Raw genomic sequence first — 5,450 nt, forward strand, 5'->3', positions numbered from 1 at the left:
CCCATTCCATGAAAAGTAAGGAAAGACCATGGGTCTTAACAAAAGAAGGCCTAATTCATGAAGTTAAGAAGGACCATGAAGGCTCAAAGTCCCAAAAAGAAGGAAAAAGAAAGAAATAATAAAGAAAAAAGAAGAGGATCTCGGCCTGAGGACATGCAGCAAGGATCTCGGCTAGGGTAGAGGATATGCAGCAAGAAGAATCAACATCAAGGCCTTATGTATGTTCAGATTTCCAACAAAAATGCCATTAAAAATCCAGCAAAATCCAGTGAAAGAACTGGGCTGGGATACCTAGAGGCTGCCAGAGGCTCGGGATCCTCGGGACGTGCAGCACAGCTAAAGTGGGATTGAGACAGCTCAAAAGGGGTACTACAAAATACAAGAAACGAAGAATAGATATGTCATTCTCAAGCACCCAATGGTGCAACAAAGAACTAGAGAGTTTGGAGAGTGACAATTCATGAACAAAAGGCTGGTACCTCGGGGAACCCAGAATGAAGAACTATAACGGGAGGTGGCTGGAAAAACCTTCAACCTAGCAGAAATGGATTCTGTTCACTTGGGAAAAATGACAGCAAGGAAAGACAACCAAAAGCTAAGTCTGAAAAGTAAGAAGCCTTGAAAGAAGAGGGATTGAAGGTTAGCTGCCTAAGGGCGCCCCGGAATGGAAAGTCAACAAGTGACTTTTAGAGAAACAGCACTAAAAGATGAAAACTATCAGAAATAGGGAAAGAACCAGCCATTAAAGTGGCTGACATAACAGTGGCTTTGGTACCTAGGGAGCCAAAAGGGGGGAATCAACGTTATCCTGAACCCTAAAATGACACTATAAAAGGGGAAGGTAGCCAACATTGAAAGGGGAGGGAGTAATAGAAAATCACAATAGAATCGTTGAGAAAAACTCTGTCAAAAACTCAAAGAAAGTAGCGAAATATCTCCCGGTATCCTAGAAACAGCCACTATAGCACATACTTGGATTCAAAAGGATTCAAACTTTGCAAGTCTTAGAGGCTTAGATAGCCATCAAAGTCTGTAATTTTTGAGCTTATTTGAACCTTGTATCACGTCTTAGTGAGCACATTGTAACCATAATTAAGAAAATCTAATGAAGTATTTCTTATTAATTTGAGGATCCCTAACAATTGTTTTGTGTATTTCCTGATTACTTGGCATTCCTTTTGGTGTTTTCATTGTTATTCAATACAAATATTCTCGTTTACTAGTTTATTTGTATTGTAGGAAGCTTGCCTTGTGCACCACTTGGTTCTTAAACAGTCCCTTTAGCTGTGGTGAACCAAACCCAATCCACCAAACTACAACTATTTGGCCTAGGATCCTTGGGCCGGTGTGCTAAAGAAAAAGGCACTCTCACATTTTGGTGACTCCACTGAGGACTGGGAAAAAGGAGAGGGAAGAAGCAGTCCCTTCACAAGCATGGCTCCAAAGCTAGGAAACAGCAAGAGGAAGGAAAGTTCTTTTTAAAGTGCGGGTTCCTCCAGAGAACGTCCCACCAAGAGACTATATGGAATTTTGGGGAACCTCCCAACACAAGATAAGTTTTATGCGTCATTATTTTCTTCACTTTACAATTTGAACATAATGGATCATTGCCCTGCTCTTTTAAAAATAAACAGGGGATCATGTAGTAATATTTAAACAATCATAATATTGTCTCATTGCTTTAAAGAAAAATGGAGAAGTGAACAAATAAAAAAATATATTGATGAAATGAAGATTGTATGAGCTACATAGTAAAGCAATTGCCTCACGCTTGGGGGTTGATTTATTTTCTTTAAAAAAAAAATTCATAATATTGTTTCATTTCTTTTATAAAAGAAAAAGAAGAAAGAGAAGTAAGCGAATCAAAGAGGCTTGATGAAATGTAAATTACATAGCAAAGCAATCGCCTCACGTTGTGGGGCTAAATAATTTTGCAGCAACTTGATAATAATATCATATGGCGCAGAACAAGTTCCTTGGCTCCACCCATGGATTTAGCAAAATGGAGAAGTTCCATGATCCAGCAAAGCCTTGGAGATCCTTGATCCCAGTAAAGCCTGGGAGATCCTTGATCCCAACAAAGCTGAGGAGATCCTTTATTCCAGCAAGGCTGAGTACATCCTTAATTCCAGCAAAGTCTAGGAGATCCTTGACTCCAGGAAAGTAAAGCCTGGGAGATCCTTGATCCCAACAAAGCTGAGGAGATCCTTTATTCCAAAAAGGCTGAGTACATCCTCAATTCCAACAAAGTCTAGGAGATCCTTGACTCCAAGAAAGTAAAACCTGGGAGATCCTTGATTCCAACAAAGCTGAGGAGATCCTTTATTCCAGAAAGGCTGAGTACATCCTTAATTCCAACAAAGTCTAGGAGATCCTTGACTCCAGGAAAGTAAAGCCTGGGAGATCCTGGATCCCAACAAAGCTAAGGAAAGTAAAGCCTGGGCTGCACAGTAAATGACTCTATCAGTTACTCAAACAGTGACAATATGACATCATTTTTTATTTTATTTTTTCAAAAAACGCAAGTGGCAAGACAGTGAGTCAATGACTAATACATGCGACATTAAAATTTTTTTTTTTTCAAAAAATGCAAGTGGCAAGACTGTAACCCATAGGGCCATTTGGCATTTTTTTTAAATAAATTTTTTTTTTCAAAAAATGCAAGTAGAGTTACTAGACAAGACCACTCACACTCAGTGATGAGACTATTCGGCTATTCCTCCTGACACACGTTTTTTGACTGAGAAAGGTAGCCTCACTCACACACATTAACTTCTTTTTTAATTCAATTTTATTTTTTTTTTATAAGAACGTTAGGCCTGTTCATGGTCATGGATAAGAATTCAAAAAAATTTTTTGACTTGTTCAGGGATGAGAACGTTAGGCTTAGGCGGCCTCTTCTCTTCAGCTCTTCTTAGAACGGTATGATATTTATAAGCACGCGCACACACACACACACACACACACACACACACATATATGAGATGGGTTCAAGTTACACTTGGTGTAACTCTAAAAAATTACACATTTTTTAAACCGTTGGATTTAAGTAAATCCAACGGTAAAAAAAGATACTAATTAATGCTAATATTCTGAATAAGATTTCATTTATTATCCCTTATTTATGACATTTCATACTTATCTCTAAACCCAAAAAAATGTATATGTTTCTCTCTCCTTCATCACTCTTCCACCTCCATGAGAAATTATAAGGTCCTCATAGTGGACAAGTGACGTGGTCCATCATTCAACGAAGAAACCCCCACCTGTTTAAAATTGCTAAGTTAGAATTTTTTTTTTAAACTGAAACTAATTACTGAATCAAATAATTTTGAACAAGTGAGAGTCTTTTAATGGAATAGTGGACAAGTGATATGGTCCTCCAAAGTACTGTATAATTTTCCACTACTTGGACATTATCATGTCTTCTTCTATCCAAAAATAGTACAATCTAATATCCTGCGTGTCCAGCCCATCTATCCTCATACTGAATTTTTTCTTTCCCATTCTTGAGGCTAGACAAGTTGTTAAGAGGAGCGGACAAAAGCAAAAATTTATCAACATCCACAGAATAAAACAATTAAAAAAATCCATACCAAAAGATGACTCCAAGAACATCCACAAAACCGAGGAAAAACCAAATGCTTTCATGTACTCAAGCCTTTAAGGATCTATAAAAGGATTGGCCGAAATTTATTTCATCACCTAAAAATAATTATTTTCAAATTAAACTTAATCTATGTCATGCTTGTGCCAGCGTTGTTGTTATTAGCTTCACAGCTTGCCTTCATTTCTATCTTGTAAATTTTTTTTTGAAGGAAAGGAACTAAATCATGTATATATTAATACACCATAGTCTTGCGGAAAATAAGTAATCTGGTCTTGTACGCTGGTGTTTAAAATGTGATCCCTAATAAGATTTGATGTAACCTTTTTCCCATTTGAGACTTGGAAAGATTTTACAGATTTTAATTCGCATGTGTCACTTTTCCTTCTTCAACTCAGCTTTCCAAAATTTCAACTGCATCTTTGAGGGATTTGAGTGATGGAGGAGAAAGAGAGGGTAGAAAAAATGTGAATTATAGAGGAGAGAGAGAGAGAGAAACGTAGATCTTTGTTTTGGTTTAGAGATCAGTATGGAAGGTAATAAATTAGGGATAATTAATGAGATTCTAATTAGAATATTATCATTAATAAGTGTCTTTTTTAACCGTTGGATCTACTAAAATCCAATAGTTTATAAAATGTGTAATTCTTTCGAGTTACACCAAGTGTAACTTGAACCCATCTCTCTCTCTCTCTCTCTCTCTCTCTCTCTCTCTCTCTCTCTCTCTCTCTCTATATATATATATATATATATATATATATATAAAACATGCTCATGTTGGTTCGGTCTTCGTTGGTGTGCACATCTCAGCGCCGATGGCCACACCGATCCGACGTTGGTAGTGAAGATCTACCGCCGACCACCGTGCCGGAAACCTTCGGCAGAGCCCCGAGCAGGGCAGGGCGGTGCGGTCAGTCCGGTTCTGTCAGTGTCGATATATCCATGAATAGGCCTAATTTACACCCTTGAAGTTTGGGGTTGATTGGATTTTACTCCCCAAAGTTTCAAAAACTTGATTTTAAACCCTAAAGTTTGTTTTTGTTAGCAATTCACCCCCCATAGTTAGTTTTTGCTGTTAAGTGACATATTATCATACTAATGTGTTTTATTTTTGCTAAATTTGCCTCAAAACTACGTCATTTTAGTGATGACTAAGTGAATAGCTGGCACAATCAAAACTACGTCGTTTCAGGCCTAAACTTAAAATACAAACATGTAGCTTAAATGGCAGGCAATGATATGAATCCCAAAAGCAGGAAAAAATTGGCCTTTGCCCTTTTTAAAAAAACAATCCAGCATTTTGCCCTCTTTCCCAAACTAATTAGGGAAATGCCCATCTTTTGAAACTCGATTTTCTCAAAATCAAGTTAAGCTCTATAGTAGCGTTTTTAAGGAGCCTATAGTGACATTTTAAGGACCTATAGTGGCGTTTTGTAACTCGATCTCCATGAAGTCGAGTTATAGGTAAAAAAAAAAAAAAAAAAATTACATGTAACTCGACTTCATGGAGGTTGGATTACAAAACGCCACTATAGGTCCTTAAAACGTCACTATAGGCTCCTTAAAACGCCGCTATAGGGCACCATAATTTTTTTTTTTTTTTTTTATAACTCGATTTTGAAAAAATCGAGTTTCAAAAGAAGGGCATTTCCCTAATTAGTTTGGAAAATGGGGCAAAATGCTGGATTTTTTTTTTTGAAAGGGGCATTTTCTCCTCCAAAAGCATCAACTCTACCAATATACACATTTTAAGATTCAGAGTTCAATTTAGAATAGAAGAAAAACCAAAAAAAAAGTAAACTCAGAATGAAATTGGATATATTTATATATATATATATATATA

This window comes from Quercus robur, chromosome 7 (assembly GCF_932294415.1).
Source record: "Quercus robur chromosome 7, dhQueRobu3.1, whole genome shotgun sequence".
NCBI lineage: Eukaryota > Viridiplantae > Streptophyta > Magnoliopsida > Fagales > Fagaceae > Quercus > Quercus robur.